Source organism: Hemibagrus wyckioides, linkage group LG04 (genome assembly GCF_019097595.1).
Source record: "Hemibagrus wyckioides isolate EC202008001 linkage group LG04, SWU_Hwy_1.0, whole genome shotgun sequence".
Classification (NCBI taxonomy): domain Eukaryota; kingdom Metazoa; phylum Chordata; class Actinopteri; order Siluriformes; family Bagridae; genus Hemibagrus; species Hemibagrus wyckioides.
Genome location: NC_080713.1, coordinates 27153627 through 27171706, shown reverse-complemented (window position 1 = coordinate 27171706; position 18080 = coordinate 27153627). Strand labels below are relative to the sequence as shown.

Genomic DNA, 18080 nt, shown 5'->3' with positions numbered 1-18080 from the left:
GGGGGGGATCACCCTGAAAAGGGAACCAGCCCATTTAAGGGTCAACCACACACCCATTCATACACTACATGCAATTTAAGTATGTATGTATGTATATATGCATGAATTTATTTAATTTATAATTAAATATTAGTTATATAAATTGGGGCCTATTAATAAGAGCAGAAGTAAATCTTAAGTTCAAATCTTTGATGAAAATTGATATATCACATATTCTTTGTGCTAAGTAAATTCATATGTTATGGATTACAAATCAGCATGTTAATGAATGAAAGACAGAGATAAGACACAACTTCAGCCATTATACATTTAATCTATTCTCACCCTTAGTATGCATAGTAGACACAATTAGATGTAAGACAACTAAACATTATTTGGTGAAGAATATTCAAAATGATGTTTCCAAGTTCAAAATTATTCAACTAAAATGATGAAGTATATCTTAGAGGATTTGAAAAATGTGTTTCTTATAGGGATTTAGATGCCATTTTACACATCATATTTTTCTTTGTTTTCAGTTCAGGTTTAAACAGAATAATATAACATTTAGGTGTAAATATACAGAATAGTAGAGCAAAACTGGAGGCCAGAATAGCAAATATCTCCACAGCTACAGTGAATTTTCCAGGAGAGCTGACATAAGCTGGAATAAAAGTGATCCAAACTGCACAGAAGATAAGTATGCTGAATGTGATGAATTTAGCTTCATTAAAATTATCAGGCAGCTTCCTAGCTAGAAAAGCTAAAACAAAGCACAAGAAAGCAAGAACTCCTATATACCCCAAAACAGCCCAGAAACCTATGGCTGAGCCCAAGCTACATTCTAATATGATCTTTTCCTTGCAGTAGTTCATTTTTTTAGGGGAAAGGAGGAGAAACTGTTAACCAAAGAATACAGATAAGAACCTGAATGAGAGTGAAGGCAAGTACACTGAGTCTCTGCTGTAGAGGCCCAAACCATTTCATGACATGCAAGTGTAGCCCTGAAGGCCTTTAATACCACTATTGTTTTCCCCAGTACACAGGAGATACAGAGGACAAAGGTGATCCCAAATGCTGTGTGACGCAGCATACAGGACCACTGAGAGGGCCTTCCAGTGAAAGTAAGTGAACAGAGGAAACACAGAGTCAGAGAGAAGAGCAGCAGGAAGCTCAGCTAAGAGTTGTTGGCTTTAACAATGGCATCTGTGTCCGGCTACATCGGGAAGTCCAAGACTCTCCAAGACCATCACAACACGCTCCAACCAGAAGCCGTGGATGACTGCGAAGGTGTGTGCTATCCTGAAGTCGAGAGACTCTGCCTTCAGATCAGGGGACAGGGCGGCCTTAAAAATAGCAAGGTCCAAACTGTCCCGAGCCATCAGAGAGGCGAAGCGCGCACACGCCCAGAGAATCCACGGCCACTTCCAGAACAGCAGAGACTCCCGGTGCATGTGGCAGGGCATCCAGGTGATCACCAACTACAGGACAACTTCACCTGCCTGTGACAGTGATGCCTCTCTTCCAGATGCTCTGAACGACTTCTATGCTCGGTTTGAGGCACAGAACAACACAACAGCGAGGAAGATCATCCATCCTCCTAATGACCCAGTGCTCTGTCTCACCACGGCTGACGTGAGGAGAACTCTATGCAGAGTTAACCCACGGAAGTCTGCTGGACCAGACAACATTCCTGGCAAAGTTCTCAGGGAGTGTGCAGAGCAGCTAGCAGATGTCTTCACTGACATCTTCAACATCTCGCTGAGCAGCTCCATCATCCCTATGTGCCTCAAGACAACGACCATCGTCCCTGTGCCAAAGAAGTCTACAGTTTCCTGCCTCAGTGACTACCATCCTGTCGCACTCACACCAATCGTGATGAAATGCTTCGAGAGGCTCATCATGAGGCACATCAAATCACAGCTACCACCCTCGCTGGACCCCTTGCAGTTTGCGTATCGTCCTAACCGCTCCACGGACGACACCATCACCACAACCCTCCATCTGGCCCTCACACACCTGGACTGTAAAGACTCCTACGTTCGAATGCTGTTCATAGATTTCAGTTCAGCATTCAACACAATCATCCCTCAGCAGCTGATTGAGAAGCTGAGTCTCCTGGGCCTGAACACCTCTCTCTGCAACTGGATCCTGGATTTCCTGACTGGGAGACCTCAGTCAGTCCGGATCGGGAGCAGTATCTCCAGCACCACCACACTGAACACTGGAGCTCCTCAGGGCTGTGTGCTCAGTCCATTGCTGTTCACTCTGCTGACTCACGACTGTGCAGCAATGCACAGCTCCAACCACATCGTCAAGTTCGCTGATGACACAACCGTGGTGGGTCTCATCAGCAAGAACGACGAGTCAGCATACAGAGAGGAGATGCAACATCTAACAGCCTGGTGCAGGCCTGGAGCCAACAACCTCTCCCTGAATGTTGACAAGACCAAAGAGATGGTTGTTGACTTCAGGAGAGCACAGAGTGACCACTCTCCACTGTCCATCGACGGATCCTCTGTGGAGATCGTCAAGAGCACCAAATTCCTTGGTGTCCATCTGGCGGAGAACTTCACCTGGTCACTCAACACCAGCTCCATCACCAAGAAAGCCCAGCAGCGCCTCTACTTCCTGAGGAGGCTGAGGAAAGCCCATCTCCCTTCCCCCATCCTGACTGTGTTCTACAGAGGGACCATCGACAGCGTCCTGAGCAGCTGCATCACTGCCTGGTTTGGGAACTGCACCGTCTCGGATCGCAAGACCCTTCAGCAGATAGTGAGGACAGCTGAAAAGATCATCAGAGTCTCTCTCCCCTCTATCATGGACATTTACACCGCACGCTGCATCTGCAAAGCTAACAGCATTGTGGCTGACCCCACACACCCCTCACACACACTCTTCACCCTCCTGCCATCTGGAAAGCGGTACCGGAGCATTCGGGCCCTCACAACCAGACTGTGTAACAGTTTCTTTCCTCAAGCCATCAGGCTCCTCAACACCCTGGAGTGAACTGTTCTACACTCTCTCACACACACACACACACACACACACACACACGCACACACACACTCTCACTCAGGACTGAACTGTATATCAACTCTGTCTCTCTCACACACAGATACACACACTCTCTCTTGACTGTGTGAACACGCACACACATAATTTATATTGTTCATTACTTACTGCACTACCTCAACCTGTCATCCGCTGCTATAGTCATATTTATGTTTATTTCTATTTGCACTACCTCAACCGCTGCTATGTATTTTTGCACAATATTTTTGTACAATACTTTTTTTACATCATTTCACTTTATCTTATCTTATTTCACTTACATTCCAGTATACATGTTCTTTTCTTTCTTTTCGGCGCTAAGTGTCCTGTGTTCTTTTGTGTTGTCTTTCTTGCATTTATTGTCTTTTGCACTGTCTTATCTATGCTCTGTTTGCACCTAGCTGCACACTGTGCACTTTACGTGGCTAAGACAATCTTCTGTCCTAGCTCTGTGGTGTTGTTTTTATGTTGAACTTTGTTGTTGTATGTTTATGTAGCACCAGGTCCTGGAGAAACGTTGTTTCATTTCACTATGTACTGCGTCAGCTATATGTAGTTGAAATGACAATAAAGCTTCTTGAATCTTGAATCTTGTCCTTTTCTCTTAGAAACAAAATAGCTACTAGCACAGTTAGTGCAGCTCCAGCCAAAGAAAAAAATTCCAGTATTATCCCCATGACCTCTGTAAATGAAAGAAACTCAATGACTTTTAACACACATTTATCTCTTATGCACATTTAGCTCTTAAGCATTAGACCAATATTCTCCTGGACACTGCTCACAGTTATTTGAATCTGAAAAATAATCATGGTTATTATTATTAGAAAAGAAAATAAACATGTATAATAATTTGCATCCGAAATAAAAGAATGGTGCACAGGGTAGAATTAACACGTCTTTGAATCTTGGTGATGCTGAAATTACCTGTCTGGTTACTGATCTCTCCTTCTGCACATGGTATACAGTCGTAGCAGCAGACAGGCCTTCCTTTCTGTGCAGCTTTCCTGGTTCCTGGAGGACAGCTCTCACTGCACACAGACCTTGGCTTCTAATATGAACAATATAGTACAGCTACAACTTTTTGTCTTTTATAAGGGTTTATCTGTCAAATCCATGCAGCGGATTAGCTGTTTTTTTTTGTTTACAACTGAAATCTATGCAGATGTACAGCTCTCTATTTTACTTAGAAGCACTATATTGTTGCAGAATGTATATTTACTGTTTCATGTATATTCACTAGAACAATTCTAGAGCATTTGTATTTTGAAAGAAAACGTTAGATAGAGCCTAAACAAATCTATATTTTAATTTGCTACAGAACCTTAAATTTTTGTCTGAAAATTCCAGGAAACTGTTGAGCTATAAACATATGGTCATTAATAGCAGCTTTTTAGATTTGAGGCACTATTTTGGTGTTTTCATGTATATTCAGAAGGATGGAGATAGATTTTAAGAACATTGTTTTTTGCCCCCCAAAAAATGTCATGTAGGGGCTTAAAGGCCCTTACTTTATAACGGAAATAATAATTTATTCTTCGTTTGGTTTTTGGATTTTGTTTCATATATTTCAATGTTGAATTAGTAAACAATGTATTCACCTCTCTTTTCTCTCCAGCCCAGACTATGTCTTCAGCATTTAGGACAAACTGTTGTCCACTTGGCAGAGAGGCATCATAATAGCCCACAACCTTAAACTCCACTTCTCCATTGAACCCTCGTTGCCAATGCACCACATCATACATAGCAGCTGTTGCCTCAGTGCTGTCGAACCACACCTGTTCGCCTAATCTGGTGGTAAAGTTAACCTTTTTTAGAGCTTCAGTAACCTACAAAGGGTAAAGAAAACAATTATTCATTTTATGACAATATCAGTCATGAACAAAGACTACATTAGTTTCCTTCTTTGTGTTACCTGCCATGATTGTATTGTTTTGTTTTTTCACAACTCTGGTTTTCTCTGCATCTCAACAGGCCGTGTAGAGAATGTGCCACAGCATAAACTGCACTGTAGATGTTTTTTGCATATTTCAATTCTGATACATCTCCATTGTAGTTTTTAAACGGAATCATATCATCATATTTCCTGCAGTTGTTTTCAGTATCAGAAATGTTTCCCTCCATTTGCAAGCAAGGGAAAACTGTGTGCCAAAATTTGTTTATAACATAGTCAGCAAAATTAGCAATATTCATTTTTTCCTACATCAAAACCAATGGATCCAGCCAATATGTTGTAACTTGCTGGTGTGACTAGATTGACAGCAGTAACCCATGCTTCGACACCAATCATCTGGTAGCCAGTGACATTGTTTAGAATTAGGTGATTGATTAAAATGGCCATTCCATTGTTTCCATAGTCATTATTACTGTTCACAGTTCCCACCCAAGACCAGCCAAAGTGCTTGACCAAATATGCCAGAGCTCTACTCTGGTAGTAGTCACTTGCTATGGTCCTGAAGAAAGATGGATACTCTTTTCTGTTGCTCAGGCATTCACATGTGGCAGCATGACTTATCTGATGGAAGAAAAAAAGCCTTTTTGATGCATCTTACGATGAAAATTAAACAGAAACCTGTTTTAACCAGGAAAATACAGTATCTACTACCATCTGACATAAAAGAAAAGAAAACAAAAGTCTGATGTAAATAATGCTACTAATTTGAATAACATTAACTGATTAATTTTTAATGCTTTATCCTGGTCAAATTTGTAAGGAAGCTAGAGCCAAACCAAGAAATAATGGGCTACATACATTGTAGGACACCACACAAACACAATCACATAAACCTTCACATTTATAGGCAATTTATTGTACCCATTCCTTCCATCAGTCTCACAAGCACAGGACTGAACCAAAAACCCTGTATCTGTGAAGTGTCAATATTATCCAGTAGCCACCATGCTGCCCAAAAAAAAACAACATACATTGCTCAAAGTGAATATTAATGTAACGTCTGGGACCCCCGCCCTATGCGGGGCTCGACCCCAGACGCCCATGGTGTGTGCGCGCACGCCAGCACACAGTGTAATGAGACCCATGCGCAGGATTCAGCGAAGCACTGCTTTTATTACATTTAAGACACGACATAGGGAAACAAACGTAACACAAGACATGGCATGGTTAACTAAACAAAATGAAAACAAAACCTAGACCTTAGCTTGGACATGGAACCTAGCAAACAAAACCCCAACAGAAACCACAGTACAGATAACAATCATGGACAAGGACACAAACGCAAGGATCCCTATTTATAGGGGTAGACATTAGGGCTAATGGGATACAGGTGACACAATCAGGATAGGAACAATAGGAAGGGCGTAACAAAAGACACACAAAGAAGCAGGCTTCCAAGGTTCACCTGCCAGCGCCCTCTCTGGGCCTGGCAGGGAACTGTCCAGCTGTTCCTGACAATTAAACACAAGAACTACAATTTACCTAATTGTGTCTGAAAGTAAAATTTCTAAAATCCTGTTGAGGCAAAAGAAACTCATTTTAAAGAATTTATAAATAATAAATAGATGCAAAGATATGTATGGATTACCTGTAGACATTTCTCTATAAATAAAGTTTGTTTGGAAACTATTAATTTTTTTTTTTTCATAAAATAATAATTTAATTATTTAATCCTTACCACTGGGATCTTAAATGGTCCTGTAGTTTTTGTGAGGGCTATAGTAGGAGTAGACTCTGACTCTCCAGTGATGGCTTGTACTTCTGCTTGTCCAGAGCAGGCATCATCTGCTGCCATGTCCTGACCATTCATCAAAGCCATGGCTGCTTTCATACTCAACAATCTTGAATTACAGTTGTCATAAATCATGTAACCAATTGTGATATTTGGGAGCAAGCTGTTGCTTCTGTTGATTTCATCAACTGCATAAGTCATGGTCTGAGCAAGGCGTAATTCTCTTAGGTTAAATCTACAAATGCATATAAAAATCATATGAAATTTGATATTATATCAGAACTAAAAGAGTTACTAATGCAGTACAGAAATACAACAGACATTTCCTAAAAATGACACTAATGTGACATTTCCCACTACAACAAACCTAATGCAGATTAAAGATTGAGGTTTTTCAGTACACTGTAAAATGTAATAAGTTGACTTTACTTAAAAAAGTGAGGAAACCGATTGCCTTAAATTTATAAGTATCGTATTCATTTTAAATTGGCAAAACTTATTAATATTTGTAGACCAAACTTATTCATCAAGTATAATTAAGTACTCATAACTCAAAGTCGTTAGTTGGGTGAACTTATTAGCGTTCACTTTACTAATAAATATTAGAAAACTGATTGCCTTACATTTTTAAGTAAGCTAAACTAACAAAAATGAGTAAATCCAAATAAGTAACTAAATGAGGTCAAAACATTTATTTTATGGTAACAGTGTACCAAAACATTTATTACAAATAATTACAAATAATTTCTTAAAGGATGATGGGAACACAGAAAACTGACAAATATTAATATAGCATGCTTTTGTGTTCCCACAGTCCCAAATAACTCAAAATGTGCAGTGCAAAGAAAAAAAATAATACTCTTACTATAGAAGTGCTTTTAAACTAAAAAAATTGTTTAAATCAATTTTAAAACAAAAAGTTTGATGGGTGAATGATTAAAACATCTAATATGCAACCTTCCAGTAAAACATTTGTTTGCAATTACAAACATACAAAAAATATTGACTTAAACATCAGAAGGTTTTTTAGTTTTGGCCATCGGGATTTGTTTTAATCAGTCACCCATCAACCTGGATACAACACCCAAAAGGCAACAACAGACTTAAATCTTATAGTACACATTTTGACTAAATAAAAGGTTTTTTTTGACTGCAGTTTTGGTTTTTGTATCCAGGTTAACAGGTGACTAATTAAAACTCACAAAATGCAACAACAGACCTACAATAACACAGTCATTTTTATGCCACCACAAACACACAGAACACATCTTAACCAAAATATCACAAAGCTTTGTAGTGATTAGTTTTGTTTTTTTGATATTTGTATCCAGGTTGAGGGATGACTGAATAAACCACCCAAAATGCAACAACAGACCTACAATAACACAATCTTGTTTCTGCCATCAGAAACACACAAAGAAATTGTGGTTAAAACATCAGAAGATTTTTTAATGATTACAGTTTTGGCTTTAGCAATTTGTGCCCCAAAGAAAGAAAAACCCTCTGAATGAACTCAAAAGTGTTTTTAAGCTGTGAAGGGTACTCCATATTTAAAGCATAGATCAGCCCAAAAACTAAACACATGGCATGTGGAATATTCTCAAGTCCATCCATGGCTATGACACCCTCCAAAATAATTGCAGTATCAGTTGCCACCAATGGCAATCCATGTGGACAAATCTGGCTGTCCTCTGGCACCACACTGAGAATTCCTATTGATACTTGAGGTGGGTCACGATCGCAGTCGTAAGAAGAAAGAAAAACAATATTAAAATACATTCTTATATTACAAATGCAAACAGGTGTGCAAAGTATACAATTATGATCTTCCTTTTGATAAGACAGACTTATAACAGACTATTGAATGATTTTTTTTTTTTTTCCTGATCCTGTTATACTAAATGACTTCTAACAAACTGCATATTTGGAAGAAAAGTTCCTTGCTTAATTCAGTACTTAAGAAAAACAATAAGACAATCTTTTCAAGATCACATGGTCAACTCTTATTTGAATATACTTTTATACTTGATATTTTATGTTTATTTAAAGCTGAAATGGTGAAGTCAAAGTGTGAGACATTATTCTGAATTAGAATTTAATAGTTTGAAACAATTATTTCATTTATATTTTAGGATTTACTTCTGCAAATGTTATTAGGAAATATAAGTATAAAAGAAAAAGAAATATAGTACAAATTTTAGTATATCTTCTATGTATATAAAATCTCTTCTATAAATTTAATGCTGACAAAAAAATGGGATTTTCTCATCTTTGCCCATTATACCTGTAGCACTTGGGACAATGGCCAAATTACAGCTGTGCTTACACAGAACCTAACATTATGACAGAGTGATACTGATTAAGCCAGAAAAGTACTTACCAAGCTTGTTTTAAAGAAGTCAGTAGTGTCTTCCCCAAGTAGGATGGCAAGACCATGGAGAACTGCTGTCCGCCGTGCAGTGACATCAGTGGTGTTCTGACAAACATTAATAACACAGAATGGAACATCAAAATCAACAGTAAGAACAGATTACTTAAAAGCTGACAAATGGACTTGCAGTATTGCTTAAAAAATAACTTACTGCAGACTTCATTTGCATTAAATAATTAGAGAGCTTTTTTCCAGCTGTGCCTTTCTTTGCTTCAAAAACTTCCAGAAAACGAGAAGTATGTTTATCAAGGGCTGAGAGGAATTCTTGCTTGAGGCTCTTGCTTGCGATGCGGTTGAACTCGGCAATAATCTATGAAAAGAAAGGAACAGAAGAAAAAAACAGATTAAGACTTAGTTTTTACGTGCACTAGATAAAATGTGTGTTAATTACCTGACTTTCCATGAAGAGTGCTGGCCATCTCTTTAAAGTCTCTTTTACTGAAGGCTCATTTTCAATCAACTCTTTTCTTCGTAGTGAAAAAGTTATGTCCATGTACTGTGATATCAGTGTAGAACTTGGATCACATTTCTTCATTTCCTCTACAAGTTCTACTCGTTTTGATTCCATGCTGCATTCATTTTCACCAGCAGGCATATTAGGTAGAAAATTGATCTCAAATCGTCTGGGTCTTTTAACACTTCTGGAATCTTGGCTTCCCCTTTTCATAGCATTAACAAGAACATCTGTGCATCCAGCTCTGCGTAATTTGCTTCTGTAATTACCCATTTTAATCTTTAAACTGCTTTTCCAGACACTCCATCCAGCCACTGAGCCTGGTTCAGTAAGGCATGGATGTTTTTTGACAAGTGCCAATGCAACATCATTGAAATCTTCTTCACGGGGATATGCTTTAAATCTGTACATGGCCTCAGCAAGCTTTTCAAGCACTTCATGTTTCATGTCCCTGGGAATTTGCATACACGTCTTATCTCTCATAAACAAAAGGTTTCCCTGGCGCAGTCTGTATTCCACATCCACGGAAAAACTGGGAATTTCAAATATTTCTGGCCATGGATCCTGACATGCAAGAGGTGACTCTTCTTGAGAGGAAACAGAAATAATGTCCGTGTCAGCTCTGCTTGGTGTAGGAGATGTCACAAGAGAGATTAACTTCAAGGTGGGCTTCTCAGGTAAATCTGCAATGTCAGTAAGGTTGACAACAGCATTGTTAAAATCAGTGTCTTCATACTGAAGGGACTTGTATGGAAGATCAAGACGTTGCCCAAGCTGTTCCATGAGTGAGTCCAGGGTTTGTGGTTTGCTAGAAAGCGTGATCTTTCGAATATCATTTTCAGTCACAATCACTCTTAATATAGTTCTCATCTCCATTATGTCCTGTGAACAAAAATTAAGAAAATAAATAAATTTGACACTTTCACACTTTCCCAGCATTAGACCCAAGACAGTATTCAGCACAAGATGAAATGTTTAACTGTAACAAATGTCCTGCCCTGTATTTTGTAGGTTGGTGGTGGAAATGTCATTCAAATTAGACAGTTTAATGACTGACATAATTGGTACATGGCTGCACAATTCATAGGAACGCAAATGCTCTATGTACCACGCAGTCTGTTGTTTGCACACAAACAAAACATCTGTGTTCATGACAACAATTTTAACAATTTGCCTAAAATCAGGCAGACCTGAACAGGCACCAGCAGATACAACTACATCTGGACAGTTGCCATCAATGCTTATTGAGGATGTAACAAGGACAGTGCTTTGAGCACCAAAATTGTGCTGAAGAACACTCTGAACACTCTCAGGAAAAGATGAAATCAGTGTCACTGCAACTTTTTCCAGCTGCACAGAAGGTTTGAAAAAAGACAATGAATCCATGTGGTATGCCATCATCCTTTGATGTCGAACTGCCAGGGTTTGAGAGACATTTTTGAAATTTTTTGTCTCACGAATGATTTGTTTGAAGAACTTATGCTTGCCTTCAAAACGCATTGTCCAGACATCTCTTAAGGGCCCATACATCCGTATTAGTTGTGGGTAATGCTCAATGTAATGGTCTTTGGGACGCAACGCAAAATGAGAAAATGTTGTTAAAAGCAAACCTCTGTGCTCTGAAATTTTAGACCCAAGGAAATCAATAGTGTCCTCAGTGAATCTGAAGGACGTCACCAGTTCCAAAATGTCTTTCAAAAGCATTAAAATCTCCCACGATGGGTCATTCTCTGGGATGTCAGAAGCAATCATAAGTGGAAGAAGTCTTAGAAGTGTCCAGTTGTCATGGCCATTACCACCAATTGTGCCTCTAGAGGCAAATGCAGCTGGAATACCTTGAGGCTGATCAGTATTGTCAGTGAATTTGTATGGAAACTGCTTGATTGTTCTGTTTAAGTAGTCAAGTGTAATGTACTTTTTGTTGATTAAATCATTGAGACACACAGCCATTTCATTGGGTATGACACCCTCCAAGAGATTGTGCATGATGTCAGGTGGAAAACCGCTGACAGTGTGAAAATAGTGTAGCTCACTGAAGACACAACTACCTTTCACACCATACTGTTTAACCAAACTGTGATCTTTTAAAACTTCTTCAATTTGCCTGTCGTGATTTTGCTTGGTCCTGCATTCAAATGCTCCTGTCCGTACCTCTCTTTGTTGATTTTCGCTCTTCTTCACCATACAGAAGCGACAGGGGTGTTCCACAATAAAACTCTCTTGGAATCCATCCAAGGAATGGGCACCAAGGTTATCAGCAAACACACAGAGAACAGTTCCCAATACACATTTTCCTAATCGCTCTACAAAGATGGCATGTTTCTCTAAAGTTTTCAGGTCTTGAACAAGAGGATTCTTTTTTTTTTAAGGATTCTTCAATTGTTAGATTGCTAATCGTAATCCAACACCATCCATCGATTTTATTACAATAACCACAAAATATTACTGTTTGTGAGCACTACCCCGTTTAATGTGATTGTTATATTGCAATAAAACTTTAGCAATTAAACAATAAAAATGATAGCACGGACTCACCTCTTCATGCTCTCATCCCAGTCAGCCACGTGCAAATCAACCTGCCGTCCACATAACTGCGCATGTGCAGTCACACCAATTTAAAATAATTGAACTTGCAAGTAGAGATAAATGAACCAGTTGAGTTTAATCACGTTGTGTGGAAAAAAGTTGTAATTACTTAGTTAAACTAAGTAAAGTCAACAAACTTGTTCAAAATAAGTTAAGTTTACTTAATATTTTTAGTAAACTTAGCTATTACATTTTACAGTGTATATGGCAGTGACTGCATCTGTGTACCATCATGTATTGAAAAGACAGCTCCAATTATTACATCTCCATCTTTAGATAGCAGAGGATAAGCTGGGTTTTCCAGGATACGACAATTTTCTCCCTTTGCCATGCCAAGAGAAAGATGTAGTACAAGGAATAACATAATGATTGTTGTCCTATGCTTTTTGCTGGATCAGTCCTGTACAGATTTACAGAAGTTATTATATATTTAAAGACACTGCTCTGGGCCTTCTGGGAATGACATTTCAGTTTAGACAAATCAAAGAGGCGATGAGCTTTGTGATGTCATTCAGGGACAGGGACACAAATTATTTACAATCCACAAATCATTTCATACAACCTTAGCTCTCACCCTATTCAGCATTTGATTAAATAATTTGACAAAAGAAACTGTGCATGGCCTAATACACTTATTTCATATATATACACTACACCAATGTACAGCAATGAGGATTAATGAAGTTATTATCCATTACCAGCTTTAACATACATTTAGAAGGTAGATGGTTTGTCAGTCATCTCAGAGATCAGTCATCATCCCAGAGTCCAGTCATCACTTCTATGTGATAAAGTGCTTATTTGTTAAGTGCTTATGTTGGCTTCCATTACAATTACAGTGGTCAGCCAGGTCAAAAAGGCTTGTGCTTTCCACCTTTGCTTTCTTGCTCCTACCTATGTATTCTTAACATGAGCTAAAATCTTAAATATGCTTCCTCCTAAACAAGTGCTTGGCATAGAGCACTAACATAGATCATCAGAATACAAAAACAGTTTTAAATTTAAAATACCTTTGGGTTTGTCTACTGCTTCTCCATTGACATACATCATTTTCCAAAAGAGTTTTATTGTTAAAAATGCACTGAGGAGGACTCCCAGGGGAGGTTAAACTCTGTATGTTCAACTATCTTTCATACATCTATCATAAAATATTCAAAAAGTTACTATAATGCAGTCCTGGTTTTGGGAATGGCAATATATAGAATATATATTAACTCAATATAAAGTGATTTGTTTTTTTTTCATTATTCATAGGGAGGTTTTGAGAAGTTGGCTTTTGGCGTAAGACTTGAACAGGGCCTGGGAGTCCACTTTTTCAGCCTTGGCAGGGAGCTGATCTTTGAGCAGTGCCTGGGAGGCTGCTATGTCAGCCAAGGCAGAGACTTTAACTTGGGGGGCTGTCACATTTTCTTTGGTGTGCAGCTTGGCCCGGAGGCTGCCATATTGGCATTGGCATGCGGCTTGGCTTTGAAAGCAGCCATGTTGTCCTCGCTATAGTACAGGGCTTGGAACAGGGCTTGGGAGGGGGTCACAGCCTTGATGTGGAATGGGGTTTGGATTAGGACTTGGGAGGCCACCACCTTGACATCAGCATAAAACAGGGCTTGGAACAAGCTTTGAACATGGCTAGGGAGCCCCCCATGGAGCTTTGTGCTGGAGGCTAGACAATCCCTACCTCTCCTCTACCCTAACCCAGCCCTCCCCATAGCAACCTCTGTAGAGAGCTTTGCTGTAGAGGGTAGGCTTCTAGCGTGATCTGTGTGCTGAAGGCCACCCAACTGGCCTGATTGTGGAATAGGGCTTGAAGCTGTGCACTAGAGGCTACCTTGTGAGCCTCTGCAGATAACCCAGCACTAGAGGCTGCCCCTTGGCTGGCTCTTCTCAGTGGTTCTTCAAGGTCCCTCCTGGGCTTCCCAAACTCCCTAGTGTTCTGTTTGGTGGAGCTCAGGGACAGAGGCAGGGTTAGATGACACAAATGCAGGACAGCTTTTAATCAAAACAAAAAGATACATCTACATCCACATAAGCAAAGACAAAAACAGGCTGGTCAAACACAAATAAGACAGGATTACATAGGCAAGGCAAAGATAGGTTCTGGAACAGGCCGTTTAAACAAATAACAGAGACTCAGTGACATTGTGGACACAAACACATGGAACATATACTTTGGCATCATCATGTCAATAATGTCAATCATGAAACATGAGGGAAACAGGAAATAACAAGATATGGGGTGGCATAAATCAAAATAAAAGCACATCATAAACAAACAAAGCAGAACAGAAAATAAACATCATTTTAAGGATGAATGTGTTTATAAATATAGTACCATCCTTCACCAGGGCAGTTGCAATGCGACTGGTTATGCAACTGGACTTGACTGGACCTTGTACTTGTGTCAAGAGAACTCCTATGCAGACACTTCTGGTGACCCACCATCAATCAGAAGAGTCATGTTGCAGCTTGGCAGGTGTGCCAAAAAAAAACTTGTGCACCACCAGCAGGCCTTCTTATACCCTTTCATCCGTGGTCCCACCAGTGCTGTGATTTTATTACAGAGAGTAACAAAATGACAGTCAAATCTCTCAAGCAACACTATGATCCAAGTACTAGGCACTTACTTTCTAAACCCTGATAGGTCATACCCCTATTGGCTATCTCATTGGCCAAAAACACTGCTGAGCTGCTCCTGCAGCATGTGATGTGGATTCATGAGATACCCGAGGATTTGGTCTCTGATAATAGCCCCTAGTTCACTAGCAACTTCTGGAAAGCCTTCTGTAGGCTTTTAGGAGCCAATTTAAGTCTGTCCTTGGGGCACTACCCACAGTCTAATGACCAGATAACCATACCTCTCAGGCTACTTCTGGACTTGAGACCAAAAAGTCAACCTGCTGTAGTTTGGGACCTTCTTTCCAACATTAAGTATGTCTATCAGGTAGAGATCTCCCATTGCTTGCATACTCTAGGAAGCTAGCTCCCCCATATGTGGGACCATTCAAGGGTTGGGACAGGTCGACCCTGTCTTGTACTGCCATCATCAATCCCATCCATGAAAGTGAAACCCCACCTGCAACTGCTCCTATGGAAGGGAAACTGTAAGGAACAGGCCACCAAGACCCTGGCCTGGGACCAGAGAGCTCCATCTGGGAAAATTGGTGCCAACCTGTGACTGTACTGTTTGACTTGCAAATCTATACATTTATCTATCATAATCGTCAAAGTATTAAAAAATTAAAAGTGAACTTGGATTTCAGAAAGAAAATAGATCAATAAATTATTATTATTATTATTATTATTATTATTATTATTATTAAAAGCATTTTTGCAAATATTGATTGAACCATCAAAATTCTAATGTTTCTTCATCCATCTATGGGTTTTGAGAATTTTGAAAATTCAGCATTTGTTTTATCAGATTACTCATAATCTATAAGTTTACCTAAAGATCTGCATATGTTTCAGTGATGAAATGTGTTGATAAATATAGTATCAGCCTTAGTAAAGGCAGTGAAGCTCACTGTAGTTGACGGGACATCTTGGTGTCAACAGGACTCTAGAATTCCTATGTAGACATGTCTAGTGGCCCAACCCCCCTGGTGGTGACACCACCAGCAGGCCTGCTCTGTGGCTTTCTTTTTCCCTTTTGTCCATGGTCCCACCAGTCACTTCATTTTATATCCTGTCTTCCAATCCCAAACTATCTAAGGCCTGATGACGCTATTTACCGTTTAACCGGCAGCTTCTGTTTATCCTCCTTATTTTTAAAAAATATAGCATTTTTAGATACATATCACAATGTCTTCTAGTTGATTGATTTCTTGCATTTCTGTCCTTTCTAAAATATAGGCCACCCTCTACCCCTCTTTCTTTCTTTCTTTCTTTCTTTCTTTCTTTCTTTCTTTCTTTCTGTCTTTCTTTCTTTCTTTCTTAGGAAATCTTTCCTGAATCCAATCATGTCAACATACAAGTACAAAATAAGACACAATTCTGATTCTTTTTATAATCACTTTGATCAGTTCTGATGAATAGCCAGTTTATATGAATTACATGTAACATATCTAAATAGTATTTAGTTGGTTTCATTGCATTTTGGATCCAAGTTCAACATTACAAATATATAATGGAAATGTTCATGTTTGCAGATTTGAACAATTTGTTTCTTATAGGGATTTTGATGATTTTTGATGCTGTTTTCCCCATCATATTTTTCTTTGTGTTCAGTTCAGGTTTAAACAGAATAATGTAACATTTAGGTGTAAATATACAGAATAGTAGAGCAAAACTGGAGGCCAGAATAGCAAATATCTCCACAGCTACAGTGAATTTTCCAGGAGAGCTGACATAAGCTGGAATAAAAGTGATCCAAACTGCACAGAAGATAAGTATGCTGAATGTGATGAATTTTGCTTCATTAAAATTATCAGGCAGCTTCCTAGCTAGAAAAGCTAAAACAAAGCATAGGAAACCAAGAACTCCTATATACCCCAAAACAGCCCAGAAACCGAGAGCTGAGCCTAAACTACATTCTAATTTGATCTTTTCCTTGTAGTAGTTCATGTTTTTGTACAGGAAAGGAGGAGAAACTGTTAACCAAACAACACAGATAAGAACCTGAATGAGAGTGAAGGCAAGTACACTGAGTCTCTGCTGTAGAGGCCCAAACCATTTCATTATATTACTGCCTGGAAGTGTAGCCCTGAAGGCCATTAATACCACTACAGTTTTCCCCAGAACACAGGAGATACAGAGGACAAAGATGATCCCAAACGCTGTGTGACGCAGCATACAAGACCACTCAGATGGCCTTCCGATGAAAGTCAGTGAACAGAGGAAACACAGAGTCAGAGAGAAGAGCAGCAGGAAGCTCAGCTCAGAGTTATTGGCTTTAACAATGGGAGTATCTTTTTCTATTAGAAACAAAATAGCTACTAACACACTTAATGTAGCACCAGTCAAAGAAAAAGCTACTGTGACACCCACAAATGTATTGGCACAATTGTGTTTATATATTATTTTATTTCTGTGTACAGAAAGGCCGGGTTTATGTGTTTCAATAATGGCCATTCTAGTGCTATGTTTTTTTAGTGTAGTTACTAAATTACGCCGCAAGGGGGAGTATCCGCCAAAGTGAGTGTTGGAGTGTAGCCGCCAGGCCTCCGTTTCTCAGACAGAGAACAGCCTGCGGAACGAACACAACTAACGTCTCATGTCTCTGCTTCTTACTGTCTTTAACAGGTTAGCAGCATATGTAACCCCAATATAACTTATTGTAAAGGACTTAACAAACCCTTTTTATGTTGTTTTATAAAGTTTCAAGTGATTGAGTGTTTTTGACAAGGTATAAAGATGTAGACTATGTGAAGTGCATTTTTGTTAGCATCTGTGGGTGAGTAAGATGACAAAATGGCGGCTTTAGTTTTGTATACCATCTTTTTCTGCTAGTACCACAGCTCCTGAACATTTGCAACCTTCAAGTTTATATTTTGTTAATGTTCATGTGAGATACAGAGTGGACAATATCTATTATATGTTTATGTTCTATAGTAGCCCTGTATTTTCTAGTGTTTAAGGTCAGTAACTAATTTGTTGTGTGGAGAATGTTGTGTAAACTGAAAATGTTAAAAGTTTGTCAATAGGCTGAACTAATCAGTACGAGAGTAACTGAAGCAATGTATTCCTAAGTAATACCTAAGTTCCTAATTCCTAAGTTGAAAAGTAATTAATTTACAGAGACTGTATACTTGTTAGCTACAGTACATTCGTATGTGAAATTGGGTTAATTATGTAAATTGTTTTGAGTATGTAACTGAGTAGATTGTAAGAGAGAAAAATGCTAATATTGGAGGAAAATTAGAAAAAAAAAAGGAGAAATGTCTGTTTAATAAAGACA

The 18080-nt window shown here is 39.0% G+C and overlaps 1 pseudogene; it reads right to left on the bottom strand.

Annotated features, from left to right (window-relative positions):
- Positions 1-467: 467 nt before the first annotated feature.
- Positions 468-12551, bottom strand: LOC131351530 (extracellular calcium-sensing receptor-like; annotated as a pseudogene).
- Between the last annotated feature and the right edge of the window lie 5529 nt (positions 12552-18080).